Source organism: Equus przewalskii, chromosome 1 (assembly GCF_037783145.1).
Source record: "Equus przewalskii isolate Varuska chromosome 1, EquPr2, whole genome shotgun sequence".
NCBI lineage: Eukaryota > Metazoa > Chordata > Mammalia > Perissodactyla > Equidae > Equus > Equus przewalskii.
In genome coordinates, this window is record NC_091831.1 from 123,519,130 (window position 1) to 123,535,317 (window position 16,188).

At 48.5% G+C, this 16,188-nt stretch overlaps 1 long non-coding RNA gene across 1 annotated transcript; it reads right to left on the bottom strand.

Annotated features, from left to right (window-relative positions):
* Positions 1-7,664: 7,664 nt before the first annotated feature.
* LOC139083707 (uncharacterized) lies at positions 7,665-8,930 on the bottom strand. Its single transcript, XR_011540619.1, has 2 exons — positions 8,708-8,930; positions 7,665-8,555 (listed from the first exon to the last, which is right to left on the bottom strand). It is a non-coding gene; the product is annotated as an uncharacterized lncRNA (long non-coding RNA).
* Between the last annotated feature and the right edge of the window lie 7,258 nt (positions 8,931-16,188).

A 16,188-nucleotide genomic window follows, 5' to 3' on the forward strand; every position in this document is an offset into this window, starting at 1 on the left:
AACAGTGGGAGCTGGGGAATTCACCTCAGCTGTGGCTGAAGGTGAAACTGGTGTATTTTCCGTCTACTACAGGCTTACCTTCACATCGCTACGTAATGCATTTTATGCCGCAAATACCGATGTTGCATTACTGTGAGCCAGACGTCATCCTAAGTGCTTCACAAACATTCACGCATTTAATCCTCACAATGGCTCTGTGATGTTGGTGTTATTATTATCCTGTTTAAAAGAGGAGGCAACTGGGGTGGGGCGTTCAACCCAAGACAACAAATGGCATTACCAGAGTCTTCCTCAATTCCTGTGGGGCACAGAGGGCTCCAGAGGGCTCCATTGCCCTACGGAGAGACTGGGGAGAGGCTGGCCTGGAGTTGCAGTGGGGGTGACTTAGCTCAGGAAGTCAGCTGTCAGGAGATCCAGCCACAGCGGAGTGGAGCCTGGATGGCAGGAAGAGAAGGAGGCCCCTGCCAGGGCCACAGCTGCAATCCTGGCAGCTCCCACGTAATCTGAGGGATCCCTCACTTTCTCTTCCCCTGGATCATCTGCTTCATGGCTCCCATAGCTGCCTCTTTCTTGGTTGACACCCTCATTTTAGCAGAACCCCCCCCCCCCCCCCCGTTGCATTCTGAGACAGAGAGAGTAGAAGGCAAATTTGGGAGGAATTTGCATTTTAAAAATGTCTTTAGAAGAGCCGGCCCGTGGCCCAGTGGTTAAGTTCGCACGTTCCGCTGCAGGCGGCCCAGCGTTTCGCTGGTTTGAAGCCTGGGCGCGGACATGGCACTGCTCATCAAGCCACGCTGAGGCAGCATCCCACATGCCACAACTAGAAGGACTCACAACTAAGATCTACAACTATGTACTGGGGGGCTTTGGGGAGAAAAAGGGAAAAAATTAAATCTTTAAAAAAATAAATAAATAAATAAAATAAAAATGTCTTTAGAGCTTCTGCTGGATTGTTATTTGGCTGGGCATAAATTCTACAATGTAAATCACTTTTCCTCAAAATTTTGACAATGTGGCTTCTTTGCCTCTAGGTTTCAGTGCTGTTGCTGAAAAGCCCGCACTTGCTTAACAGTTTGTCTGGGTATAGAATCCTAGGGCATAAATCAGCTTCCAGAACTGTTGAGAAACCCAAAGCCATCATGTACCCTGATCTGTTAGACATGTCTTGCTTTTGTTTTGTTTTGTTTTTCCCATTTTTCCTTTCTGGAAGCTTTCAATATCTTCTCTTTATCCGTATTCTGAAATTTCACAATAATTTGCCTTGATGTGGGTCTTTTTGTCATTTGCTGTGTGAAGCATGTGGTGGGTTCAGACAGGGAAACGTGATTTCAGTTCTGGGAATTTTATTTTTATAAAATTTCCTTGCATATTGCCTCCACTGTGTTTTTTCCATTTTTCTCTTTTTGGGTTTCTTACTATTTGGATGCTGGAGATCCTAGATGGATCCTCCAAATTTGTTCCCTCTCTTTCCTATTTTCAATCTGTTTATCCTTTTGTTTTACTTTCTGAGAGGTCTCCTCATGTTCCAAATGTTGCATTATTTAAAAAAAACTTTTTTGGTCTGCTCATTTTAACTTTCAAGAGCTCTGTTTTATTCTAGGTGGGATCTCCCACTTTTTCTTTTGACATTCTGTTTTTGCTTTTTGAATATAACGCCTTCTGTCTGTCTGATGATATTACTTATAATGTTTTGAGGTCCATTCATTTCTAACGTGGGTCACTAAGATCAGATGAAAAGCTCTGTGGAGTGGAATGTGGCTTCTCAGTTGGTGAAATTAACTATAAGGTCATGTGGGGAACTCATCATTTCGCTGAGGGACCCCCAACCATCAGGAATGTCCCCATTTTGTAGATGGAGAGGAATCGTCACTGAGAAAATAAGCAACTTGCCCAAGTTCACCCCCCTGACTGGGGTAGCTGAGATTCCAGGCACAGACGCTTCGCTCCAGAAGCAGTGTTCTGAACCCCTGCTTAGAACTACGCTACCCCTCAGAGCAGCAGCAGCTGATATCTATTGCTTTCTATATCCCAGGCACTGTTCTAAGCCCTAAAAACATTAAATTAATTTAATCCTCACTACAGCCCTTTGAAGAAGTTACTATGACTAGACCCATTATTGACAAGCAATCTGAGACACAGGGAAGCTAAATACCTTCCCAAGATCGTACAGCTAGTATGAGAGAGGACACAATCCTAAGCAATCAGGACCCAAGCTCCTCTCTGCTTAGTCTCCCAGAGACTCAGTTTCCCCATATGAAAAATGGCAACATGATCCCTAATTCACAGAGTGCCTTCGAGGATGAAATGAGAGAACACATGTGGGAAACGTGTTCATAATAGAACCTCTACAAATGTTATTTTCATTAGAAAACATTTTCCTCTCTGTAGGATTCAATTTCTTTAAACAAGAAGCTACAGTTTGGGGCTCGCTAAGGTTTCGCCTACCTGTGAACCTCCACAGTTTGAAGAACTGGGCTGCAAAGTTAGGGTGGGCCCACCTCAGAGGAGTGAGATGGGGTGGGAGTCGGGGTGAGGGTGGGAGGCGTCAAGACCTGACGCAAACAGATAGAGGAAGAAAAAGTCAGGAGGCAGGAGTGAGTGTGACATGTTCCGGACAGTCCCATCTTCCAACTTGGGCGCAGAGCATCACTTCTGTGTTCCCAAATAGCTGTGAAGTTCAAATAACAGACTCCAACTGACACATGAAAAGGGACACATGTAACCACTCACAGGCCAATTAATATCGGGGTGGGGAGAAAGCCATGGGAGGGGGAGGCCACTGGGGTTGAAGTGAGCAAAAGAATGATGGCCGTGCTTCCGGCCCTCCGGCTAAAATGGGCTATTATGTGTCATCAGGAAACTTAAGAAGGGGGGAAAAACAACCTCTGATCAAAGCCCCTTTTGTCAACTTCTAACAGATTAATAGATGACAGATTTTGCACTTAGAGCTCCACTGCAAGGTCAAGGGCAGTGAAACAGGGCTTGTTGGGACCTTTTTCTTCTTTCGTTCAGCTGCTAGCCTGCAGAACTCATCATTCTGACAGCCTGGCCGCCTGAGACAGCTCTAAGGAGGCCTGCCTTCCCCAGGGCTTTTGTGGGGGAGAGGCAGGGGCTCCTTTGCACAGCCTAGCCAGGCTCGCCTCCTGCCCACAGCCGCTTCCCTGCTCAGACTCCTGTTGGGGGTTCCTCATCCTTGGAGCCTCAAGCTCCTCATGGCCTTGCCCCCAATTCCCCGTTTATGGCCTCTTAGTGGCCTTCCATGGACCACAGAAGGGAGACACACTTCTAAACCTGGCTTCCCTCGGTGATTTGGCCCCACCCCGTTACCCCAGTGCATCTACATGAATCACACTGGATTGCTTGTGGCTCCTCGAACCCCCCCTTGTCCTTCTGCCTCCGTACCTTGGCCTTCTCTGCCACCCTTTTTGTCTTCCTGTCAACTTCCTACTCATCCGTCAAGGCTATGTCAGTGTCAACTCCTTTGAGAAGCCTGCTCTGACCCCCTGCCCTGCCCTCCCAGCCGGAGGAGAGACTCTAGCCTCTGTGACTCCCAGACTCACTCTTCAAAGAGGCAGCCTTCTGCGATTACCTTACTGTAGGATCATTACCTACTCATAGGCTCTTCCTCCCCACTTGGCTGTCTGCAGAGACCCGTGTGCTGCCTGGCATGGAGCAGGTGCTTCCTGTTACATAGAGGTGGGTGTGTGTTGGGTGATTCACCAAGGTGTGAAAGATTGTGGAGGAAGACTCTAAGGTCACCCTAATGATCCCCCAGCCCTGGCAGAACCTGTGACTTGCTTCTAACCAACAGACTATGGTGAAGGTGATGGGATCAGTCCCATGATTAAGTTACATTATATGGCAAGGATGATAGGCTGTCAACCTCATGATGATGTTGCTTTATGTAACACTCCATGCTGGCAGACACTGGAGGGAGTGACCCTCCTTGCCAGCTTGATGAAATAAGCAGCCACGATGAAGAAGCCCAGTGGTAAGGAACTGTGGGTGGGCAACTTCCGGGACCTAAGGGCAGCCTATAGCTCACAGCCAGCAAAATCCAGGGCCCTCAGTCATATAGCCAGGAGGAAATGAATTCAGCCAACAAGCTGAGTGAGCATGGAAGTTGATCTTTCCCCGGTCAAGCTTCCTGGGGAGAATGCAACCCAGCCAACACTTTGATTGCGGTTTTGTGAGATCTTGTGTGGAGGACCCAGCTAAGCCATACCTGGTCTCTTGATCCACGGAAACTGTGACACGATAAATGTGTGCCTCATTTTAAGTTGCTACATTTGTGCTAACTTGTTACTTAGCAGTTAAAAACTGATGTAGAGATCATTTTAAAAGTGCATTCTTTGGGGTCTGGAAGCCCTAAATAGTCCTAAGGAAATTCAGTTTCACTCTTATCAGGTAATATATTGGCAAGAAATTTTTGTCAACCAACTCAAACCAAGACTTCAGAGCAAGGGCCTGGAGAGTGACAGTGGGGTCAGGCCTTGGAGGAGAGAGACGTGGCAAGATGAGAAGCCACAGTCAGACAGGGAAGAGGAAGAGCCTGGATCTGAAAACAGGTTCTGGGGCTCAGGCTCTGCTAATAATCGGCTACCAGTCTTTGGGCAAGGCAGTTCACTCCGGGCCTCCAGGATCTCACATACAGCCGTGTTATGAACGGTTTGAGTTTTACAGCTTCCTCTGGATCTAGCATTCTGAGTCAACGATGGTTCAATTTTGCCAGGGAACTCTATATTTCAGAGTTTAGTCAATCTTTCACTTTTCATTCAGAATAAGTTACTTATACTTTCAATAGTTTTAGGATCTCTTATCATAAAAGATACATATTTACTAACACCATTAAAAAAGAGAGAGAGAGACCTAAATTGAGTTAGAGGAGGGGACAGAAACCCATACCAGAATCCCAGGCTAAGGTCGACATCTGCTTGCCTGGTTCCCTCCCCCTCCGCATGTTTCCTATAAGGGATATAGTCCATGTGCTTGGGGAGGGGCTAATATTGTCCCTCTTCCCATCTATAGGGATGGTCACATGGCCCATATTTGGCCAATCAGAGTACCCCAAGTCTCTGGCCACTGGGATTGGTTCAGAAATGAGCATCTGTGCCGAGCAGGACCAGTCAGATTCCTCCAGTAGGACTTTGCTGACGGAACTGGTAGAAAGATTCTCTTCCTGCTGGACTTGCTGAACTCGCAGACTGTGTGTTTGGGGCTCTGATGGCTGCCCTGTGGAGAAAGCCTGTCTGAGATCTAGGAAGGGAGCCCTGGTAACACTGAACGCCTGAACCCAGCCATCTCTGAAGCCGTCTGCACTTACTTGACCTGATAAATTATCTTTTTATCTAAAGTAGTTTGGGTTGGGTTTCTGCCACTTGTAACCAAAAGAATCTTAGCTCATGTAGATAGTTATTTCAACTGACCATATAATTTAGCCCTGTGTCTCTTGGATACCAAAACAAAAGGGAACCACATTGCATCAGAAGCTCTCATCCTCTCAGACCTGAAAGGCCAAGAAAGAGAACCTTTTCTCCAGCGCTTGGGCCTTTTTCTCATGGTCTTTCCCATTGGTGGGCCAGAGCACCATCTTCCCCAGCTGCTTCAGAAATGACGCAGAAACATTCCTCATATGGCTGGTTGCCTTTTGGACTGAGCGTCGACAAAAGACCAGCCACAGAAACCGAGCGTCAGTCAGCGCTCACGAAGACCTCCTGAGCTTTCAACCAGACAGGCAAACGGGCCAGGAGGCTTGGGGTCCAGCCATGAATTGCCTCTGGCCCCTCTTCCCGTAGCCTCCGCAGGAGCATCTCCTCCAACTGCCGGGCTGAGGTTGGACTCCAATCCGTCATCTCTTTGGTTGGAAGGTTGGTGTTTCCTTGCAAGGGACCACAAAGCCATATTACATTCAAAGTTAAATAAACAAACGTTTGAATCTGTGTTTTATTGGTTCCATACCATCTGCCATCTGGTTTGGGGGAGCAAGGAAAACTGTGGTTTTGTTGGTTTTGTGTGTGTTGTTGTTGTTGGTTTTTTGCTTTTTTTTCTTTTCCCTGTGAAAATTCTCTAAGGTTGAATGCTGGCAGCAGTACTGGCTGGTTAAAAGCCACCTACTTTCCCACGTCTTAACTTGCAGCTAAACGTTGGAGGCTGGTCTGGGTCTCCATCTGCTAAGCAGCCTGTTGTGTGAAAATGAGATCTATACATACGCAGAGCTCCACAGCCTGGCTTCCAAGATCTAAAGAATTGTTACAGGCGAACCGCCAGAAGCGCTTATTTAATGTCGACAAGCTGCACCCAGACCAAAGGCTAGAGCAGGGCATATGGAAGAGGAACAGAGGAAACCTGGTGTCTGAGCACCCCGGGCTGTCAGGAAAGGCAGCTCCGCCTTCAAGACTCGGGTTGCTAGAGATGTCAAGCTTGTAATCACTTGAAGGAGAAAATACGCCCCAGACCCTGGGTGGGAAATATGCCCCAGCCTGCCTGAAATCTTGAATCTGGAAAATGCAGTGGTTGTGGGGGGTGAGAGGGGGCACATTGCATGGTGGGGGTGTGGTGAGGGCCAACAGCTCAGTGTTTTCTGTTGGCCCAATGGAGCAGCTTTCAAGGGGGAGAAATTTACTCTCAAAGCTTCAATTTCCACGACTTTTAAACCAGGTCTTCAGCTTCCTCATCTATAAAATAAAGTCAGACTTGGGCATGGGTCACAAATGCACATGGCACAGGGCCAAGCAGGTAATGAAAATGAGTGAGGCCGGCCAGGTGGGGACCAAGGAAAACATGCTTTTAGCTAAAGGGTGGCAAGGACTCACTGGCTCCAGCGATGGTGGGCATGCAGTAACCCAGCCCAGTGGGGCCAGATTTTTCATGTGAAAATATCCAGTGTTTCAATGATGGCAGCTATTGCAATTTCTGAAAAAAATTCCAATCAAATGAAACCTGTCTGCAACCCGCATAAGACCCTCAGGTCTCCAGCTGGTGACCTCGGTGGAAGAACTCAAGGAGACAGTCCGTGGGAAAGGTCAGGGACGAGGACCGTCTCTCTCCATGATGAAGGGCAGGAAGCCCAGTCCAGGCACACTGGTCCTGCTCTTATCTGCACGGGCCGCGGATGACACAGAGGGATTCTCCGGGCACTGGATCCTCCAAGTTTGGTACACAGAGGCTGGAAGGGTCCTCCTCAAGAGGCCCTCCCTCGCTAATCCTGAGCCCTAGCAGGTGGTGAAATTCCAGTGCCAGGCCAGCCATTCCTCCCAGCCCTTACTGACACAGTGACTACTCTGGGCCTTTCCAGCTCTGGGGGTCCCTGGTCTCTCAGCTGCACCATTCATTGGTGGGAAAGAAATGAACTCTGCCGTGTGTGCATATGACATCCTTGCTGCACACGCCCTCCGGGGCCCTGCAGTTTGGTCCCCTCCCAACCACCCTTTTATAGTATCATGAGTTAGCAAGTCGGTGACCTGCACAAAGTGAGACACAGCCATTTAATCTCATGCCAGATGTCTCCTCACTTGGCACGATGTGGGACAGTCCTCACTGTCTCAGCAGCCAAAGAACTTAGTCTATTTCTTCTGGGGTTTTTTGCTGTTGTTGTGTCTTTTTTCTAATTGAGGTGTGAAAAACTCGGTTCAGTTGAAGTCTCCGATAAAGAAACACAATTCAGATTTCTTCAGTGATAAAATCTGGATATTTGTATTTCAAATAATGTGGCCCAAACAAAGCAAATTCCTCCTTTTTTTCCTTCTTTGGCTTAATAAATATCATTTATTCAGTATGAAATCTTTATACTGTATGTCCCATGTGTTAAGAATAAATGTACATTAAATCTTGGTAAGACGTTAAGGGAAAAAAAAGCAGGCAGGAGACCTGCCTCCCAGCAGCCGTCATCTTGCTCAGGGTCCTGGTGAGCCATTCAGTCCTCTGAGCTTCACTGGCCTCAACTGCCACGCGGATAAGAGGGTGCGTGGAGGGCCCTCCTGCTCCACCTTCCTGCAGAGCAAGCAGTGTGGTGGGGGAGGGGGAGAGCACAGGGGAGGAAGGGAGGCTAGCACGGAAAGAACTCCATCACCAGAACACCACCGGCCAGCAGACTATCTGCCTCACGGGCAGGAACAGTGTACAGAATCAAAGTCCACTTCTAGAAACATGAATAGACCGTGAGCTTGTGGGAGCAGAGAGTAGGTCCTGCCATCTTTGGGCCCCAGAGCCTAGCGTGACACTTGCGCAGAGTCTGTACCCAGTCATTGCGGAATTCACTCACGTAAGAATCAACTGGAACAGACTGAGCTGGCATTTCACAAAGCCCTTCCCCGCATTGAGCCTTGTAGCAATCTGTGAGGCAGGATGGGGCAGGCACTGTTGTTCTCCAAACAGAACAGGGAAACTGAGGCCCGGCAAGGTGAAGGGGCTTGTCAAAGGTGGGTTGGTAGAGAGACATCTAGATCCCAGGTCTCCCACCTCCTGAAGAATGATCTTCCTTTCTGAGCAGTGGCTCTCAGTGATCGTCAAGCCTCCTGGGGGCAGACGGTCTGAAGTGAAGGTGCCATCCGAAAGACCTAGAGATAAAGAAAATAACTAACTAGCTGGTTTGGTGTTAAATCAGATCCAGACTTACACCAGCTTCTAACATAGAGGTAATATCAGCCATCAAAGATTTAAGAAAATCCCTGGGAGATAAAATTAAAATGAAGAGAATTCTATTACTTACTTTATTTTTTTTCCCTGTGATTACATCATTATTTGATTTTTCCAGGGGCAACACCCCCACGCTGCTCCCACTCGTATGAAAGATGCACCCCATTAGCACTCACTGTGGTCTGCCCGGTGTCTGGCTGGGTCCCAGAACATCTTGGCATGTTGGGCAGGTCAGAGAGAGAGGCCTGGGCTCCCCAAGTCACGTGAACCCCAGGGCCAGTGAAAGGCAGGTGACTGACACGCATGCACACTTGCACGCATGCGCGCAGGCACTTACGCAAAGAAAGGAAACCACATTCGGTCTGGGCTGGCCCCAAGCTGAGGAAGAAACTTCGAAGAGTGACTACCTTACTCAGTAAATCAAGATGTGGGATTCAAACCACTTCCTCCTCTAGCTTTGTGTTAGGAGCATCATATACCTGCTCTTGGGGCATGCTTACAACCCTCGGAGGGAGGAGTCGCTACCGCCATTACACAGATGCAAAACCCACTCAGACGTCAAGTGACTTACCCACGAACACAACTAGCAAGAGGCAGTGCTGGAATAGGCATCCAGATCTGCTTCACCTACTAGAAGAGACCTCCCTGGACTCTACCCTCCAAGGACTCCTGGATGCTGAGGTCCGTAGCCCCTGGTCCATGGAGATGTCCAGGCTGCTGCCCAGAATTGAACCATGGGCCATTTCCTGTGCTTTCATCTGACCCATCAATTCCAGCTGAGTGTCTGGGACAATCCCCACCCATTTCCTGGGCTCATTTCCCCAGAAGGAGATTCTGTAACATCCTCTAAGTGCTGTGGCCTTTCATCTAGTTAGACACTCCCTCAGGGGCTCAGGTTAAATTACAAGGCCCAGATGTACATTTCAGAGAACATCCCGCAAAATCTTTGGTTGGCTAACAATGAGACCTCTTTAGGCAGAAGGCCTTTTCTATCATTCAAGCCACTGCCCACCCCTGCCTACCCCTGCCTGCTCCCTCCCTCTCCCAGATGGAAAGACAGGAGTCTTGGGTCCTGAGGTTGTGGGCTCTTTGGGTTAGGTGTCGAAGTCAATGAGCCCCATTCAATCTGATCCCTGCTCTGCACTCCCTTGGGGGGCTTAGGCAGCCTCTACTTGGCCATCTCCTGCCACGGGGAGCTCACCACCTCTCAGATAATCTTGCAATTCAGGCAACACTGAGCTTTGGACGTGCTTCCTCAAATGAGCTGGCATCTGCTTCCCTATTCATGAGGACCCACTCTTCTCATTCTTCCACTTGGGCCACACAAGAAAAGGCAAATGGCTCCTCAACACTGTAGCCACACCTTGCAGCAAAGGCAGCAATTTCTAGTCTTAGATGTAACTCTAATCTCTCTACACACTTGGGTTAGTCACGTCTCTCCTTTCTGACCTCAATGTCTCATCTGTAAGATGGGGAAGACTGGACAGAGTGCCAGCTAACTCCCCTTCCAGATTTGTCCTTAGGACTATGCCACGGAAGGCTTGGGCAAGGACTTGAGGCCCCTGAAAGCCAGCATTATGAAAACCATGAACAGCATCTGCATTCCTGGTTCCTGATCTGGTATACTGTTTCCACCCGTGGAGACAAAAGAGCATCACCGAGATGTAAACGCAACCTAAGATGAGGAGGACCACCCCACAGCTGAAGGGGAAGTGACTAGTTGTGGTTCAATAAGTTTCCATGAAGAAAGAGAGCTTGTAGCATGAAGGCGACCCAGGAGGAGAGAAGGAGCCTGAGCTGAGTGATAAAAGACAAGGATTGGTCCCAGCTCAGTCATCAACTAGCTAGCTGATCTTGGGCGTGTTGCTTGACCTCCCGGGTCCTTGACCTCTTCCTCTGCTAAATGAGAGACATTGGAACAGCTGATCTCTAAACTCAAGAAGTCAGAGAATCAATAGGAAACATAAAAGTGGGCCAAGAATATAGCTTGGAGTTTGATCAGCTTTAGTAAAGCTATCCACAAGGCTGGTGGGCAAAGGGCACCACACAAATATGAATGAAGCTCTGAGAGGCTGGAGACCACGTGTTTGTCCTCTCTAAAGCCTGGTGCCTGGCCAAGGGAGGCCCTTCCTAAAGAGGGGAGGGTTCAAGGGCTGGTATGGCAGAGACAAAGGCTGGAATCTGGGTCTAGGCTCCCCCATTGCTTACAAGGGCCTTAGGCACGTCGTGTAACTTCTCCAAGCCTCGGTTCCCTCATCCTTCACACAAGGGCCATCCCTTCTGTTGCACGAAGTTGTTGTGAGGCTTAAAAGGATTAAATGTCTGGCACACAGTAGGAGTCCAGCTGCAGGCTCTGGTCGAAGCTGGTCATCTGTGTGCCTGCATGGAAGGAATAAGCCTTAGTGAAATTCTGGAACCTTCTTAGTATTTAGCAGCCTGTAAGGACCTTGATCCTGCATCTGACTCAGAAATACCTCTCTCTCTGTCTCTTTCTCTCAGACACACACACACACACACACTCATACACACACACGATAAAAGAAAGAGAAAACCACAGTCAGCCTGGGGTGTCCCCAGGCAAAGGAAAAACGTGCAGAACAAGTACCCGATGCAATAAATCAAACTGCGGAATCCGAATCTGAGCCAGGGTCCAACCTCTAGCTCCAGTTGCGTCAGAGGCTGGGCCGTACTCTCTGTTCCTGCAGCCAGCAATACCCAGAGGTCTGGCCAACTCCTCAGGCCGCTCCCGAGAGGGTCAACCCCTTCAAGGGAGCTCCAGAGGGCCCAGAGTGGGAGGGAGAGAGGAGAACCAGACTGCTGGCCACTGGGATGTTTAGCTTAGCTAAGCCAAGAAGATAGCCATAAAACCTGGCTGTGGCAAACCGCCCTGATTCCCAGAGTGTTGATGTTGGAAGGGGTTGTAGAAAGACATGGAGGTGTGTGCGCAAGAGCCCCCAGTGGGAGGTGGAGACCCAGCTGTAGATGCGCCTCAGCCCCTAATTGCTGGGTGCTGACTCCAGGTGAGTAACTTCCCTTCTCTGGGCCTTGATTTTCTCATAGAAAATGAGGGGCTTAGATTACTAGAGAGCCTCTAAGAGCCTTTTCTGCAGGGTGATTTTGCCAAATTTCTCTGATATAGTTTAACTAGTCTGCTTCTCGCTGGGATTCAATTCATTTCAAGAAAGCAGTTACTGAATCTTAATTGCATGCCAGGCACTTGTGCTGAGCTCGAGTTGGGCCAAGAAGAAAAGACATGGTTCCCATTTTGCTGCTGCCAAGGAGCTCACAGTCTTATGAAGGGAAGCATATATTTAATGAAATGAGTATAATACAAGACAAACACATACCATAGCGGCAATCCATTCTCCTGGGGAGACTGGGGAGGATTCCACAGAAGAAAAGGACACCTGAGTGAGAGTTTGAGAGATGAGTAAGAAGTTTCCAGAATACTGAAGGCAGAGGGTACAACAGAAATCAAATCAAAGGGAAGTATCAGTGGATATGAATATTCATCTTTGTGGTTGTAGCATGGAGAGAGATGGAAGGACATGAGACTGGAAAGACAAGCTGAGGAGAGAGCATGCAAGATCATGAATAAGAGCCAAAGAATTAGTTCTTCATCCCGTGGGTAATGGGGAGCCATAGAGACGAGTTCCTGGGAGAGGAGTGACAAGATCAGATCTGTATTTCAGAGTGTCCATTTTGGCAGCCATGTAGACCCCTGGATCAGCAAACCACAGCCCTGGGTCAAATCCGGTCCACGGCTCTTTTTGTACGGCCTGTGAGCCAAAAATATTTTTTATAATTTTTTACTACAACTTTATTGAGATATAATTCACAAACCATATAATTCACTCATTTAAAGTATACAATTCAATGGCATTTAGCACACTCACAAAGTTGTGGAACCATTACCACCATCACTTTTAGAATATTTTCATCTCTTCAAAAGGAAATCCTGTACCTCTTAGCTATCACCCCCCCACCCTCTCATCTCACCCTCAGCCCTACTTCCTGTCTCTATGAATTTGCCCGTTCTGGATATTTCACATAAATGGAACCTATAATATATGGCCCTTTGTGTCTGGCTTCTTTCACTTAGCATAACGTTTTCAAGGTTCAACCATATTTTAGCATGAATCAGTATTTCATCGCTTTTCGTGGCTGAATAATATTCCCCTGAATGGACAGACCACATTTTGTTTACCCATTCGTCAGTTGACGGACATTTGGGTTGTTTCCACCAAAGACGAATATACCACGTGGACGTCTGTGGCTCACAAAGCCTAGATATCTACGATCCAGCCCTTCACAGACCTCATGCAGGCCTTGGAGAGCAGGGCAGCAAGCCTGGACGTTAGAAGCCAAAGTCAGGGGCTCTGACAGATCCCACCTGAGAGAGGGGGAAGGAAACATTGGGTGGTAAAATCAACTGGACTTGGTGACTAATCACATGTTTGGGTGAAGGAGAGGCTTATTGAGGAAAATTCATTTACCATGAAGAAACTGAGATTCAGAGATGGAGTAGTCTATAGTGAAGACATTGGCTGATGGCAAAGCTAAGCTGAGGACCCAGTTCTTCTCTTGAATATAACACACAGACTTGTGAGATTTCTGAGCATCCTTAATGGGGAAGCAGACTAAACCGGTGGCCTCGACCTTGCTATATGAGGCTTTCACCACTAGGCTAACCAGCCACAGGCATGCATCCCACAGTGGTGTGTTGCCTCATGAAAACCTGACAGTGTCTCCTGGAGCCACCTGGCATGTGAATGTCTTGTGTGTCCCTCAAAACACCTTTGCAGGCTTCTCCTGCTGAAGTCCCTTCCTAACAGAGGAGTGGATGGGTCCCCCTCTGCTGTCTTCCTCGACCATTCCAGTCCTGCCTCCAAATCTGTGAATCAACGCTGCGCTCATCACGGTGCTGAGGCACACCTCTGCTCAGGTACACAGCAGATGTGGCCGCAGTGCTGCTACCAAGGTGGCCTGGGAGAGCAAGACTTACGGATGCCACAAAGCTCCCAGGCGTCAGGCCAGTCCCCCAGGGGTGCTGATGAGCCAAGACAAGGGGTTTTCTCTGCAGTACTTATCTCTGATAACTGTGCCTTCCAAGCTCCTTCAGCTTCTCCGGACTTCAAAAGAATCCAAAATCTAGCTTGGCGAAGAAAACTCTTCCCCACCATACCTCTCCAGCCACACCCGCTCCTCCCATGTCTGCGCTCTGCTTCTCTCACGCTTCTTGTTCCCCACACTCCCCAGGTCCCTCTCCTGCCTCTGAGCTTTCCTTCTCCCTCTCTTAGCATCGTCCTTCTCCATGGACTTCTTCACCCAGAAAACTCCTGTTTATCCTTTAAAACCCATTCAAATATTTTGCCTCCAGGAAGCCTCTCCCTCCAGCTCTTGTTCATATTTATTGGCCACACTGAATTGTGATATTCCTGTTTTTGTATCTTTGTCCCCGACTAGGCTATGCCTTTTGTCTGTCTCCAGGGGTTTAAGGGAGAGCCAAGCCTATGGTCTGCACCCTCTAAATATGTGCTGGATGAGTGAGTGAGCTGGCCCATACTCTTTCCCCTTGTCCTTCAGTTTCAAGAGGGATTTCATTCCTGAAGCCCCTCTGGATCTTTGAGAGGAAGCCGCTCCCTGCCTGTCCTTGTTCCCTTCTATTGATCCTGGGATTTATGGCACTATTGTTTCCTTTTATTAGGCTGTAATGGCCTCCGTTAAAACGTGTTACATGGAAATAGGCTAATTAAGTGTGTCAAATAAGTCACCATCCCACAGAGTGGCCTGCCCTCCCAGCAGTGCTGTGGGGCCACATGGTGGAGGGAGGCAGACAGGGTACAGGAACAGCATGTGTTCCTTACCCATTTCTCAGAGCAGTGGAGGCCCCAGCCTGTGTCTCAGGCCTCACCCCATTGCCCTGGGCGCTTCCTGAAGACAGTGTGAGATGCCATTCCGAGCAGCTCTGTTCACCCGTACAGTCGGAGTTGACAGCACCCACGTCGGCAAACTTGCTTCCTGCTCCTCTGCCTGTGCCTGGTCCGGGTCCTCACAGGAAAGAGGAAAGAGCTCACGTCTCCATTCCAGAGGAACTTCTATTAGCGAGCCGGAGATGATCAGACTCTCATGGGAAACCTGTTTCATCCACCTCTCTCTGTTTCCAATCCAGCCACACTTCCCAATCCATGTGTGTTTGCAGGAAGCCCAGCTGGCAGGACATGCTCCAGTCCTCAGAGGAGAAGAGCCCGCCTTTTGAGGCATTTCCCTAGGCCCTGGGGCTAGTGAAGACTGGACTCCAAGACAGTTGTGTTTTCTTTCAGACAACACTGATATCATTCTGGGTTCTTCTTGTCCATGAGGGAATGGAGTATTTGATGAGATTCTCATAAGAAAGAGCGCCTTGAGAAAAGGGACTTTAACTCATACGACAACTTTTCAGTTCTGTTGTACCATTTGTATAAGCCTCGTCATCTGCTTTGCTGAGTCCATTCTTTAAGGAGCAGCTGGGTCCACTGCCTTCTCCTTCCTTGGACTTCTGAAGATGAACTGCCTGCATCAGCAAGTCTCGAAACACTAAGCCAGTGGGATGATGGTAGGATTCTGTGCTCAAAGAAGTTTGGGGGACGCTGTGTTAGCAGTTAGACAGGCTCATTGACTGCAGGACTTTGCAGGGCCCTCAACATGCTAATGCACATTATAAATCTTCAAGAAAAGTGGGGCAAGTCCCTACTTTTTATGACCCCTCCTCAATATTAGAATCATATATCCTTGCCCTTAGCTGTGTGACTTTGCAGTCCCTCCCACTAGATTAGGCCACATATATTTCTAGTTCCCACTGATGTTCAGCTTGGTCATGCGACTTACTTTGGGCAATGGAAGGTGGGTGGAAGTGGGTGTCTCAGAGCTGAAATGGTAACAGGCATGGCAAGTGTCTGCTAGTCTTCTCTCCCATTTTTGTCACTGCCATGAAAAGCGCACACCCCCAGTAGCCATTGTCCCAGAATGCAGCTGGTGGAGAGACTCAAAACCAACCTATAATCTGAAGTAGGGTTGCCCCAGGCAACCCCTAGGTCCAGGAATGAGACGGCAGCGTTGGGATGGTTGGTCCCTTAGCAATAACTGACTGTATGAGTTTCCTACTGCTGCTGTGACAAGTTACCACAAACTGAGTGGCTTAAAGCAACACGCATTTATTCTCTCACAGTCCTGGAGGTCAGAAGTCCAAAATCAGTCTCACTCAGCTGAAGTCAGAGTTGACTGGGCTGGTCCCTTCTGGAGGCCCCAGGGGAGAACCAATGGCCTCACCTCCTTCAGCTTCTAGTGACCACCTGTATTCCTTGGTTCATGGCACCCTCACCATTTTCAAAGTGTATCACTCCAATTTCTGCTTCTATTATGACATCACCTACTCGTCACTTTGACCCTCCTGTCTTCTTATAGGGAACCTTGTATTTACACTGGGTCCACCTGAATAATCCAGGATAATCTCTCCATCTCAAGATGCTTAACTTAATCACATCTGCAAAGACCTTTTTGCCATACAAGGTAACA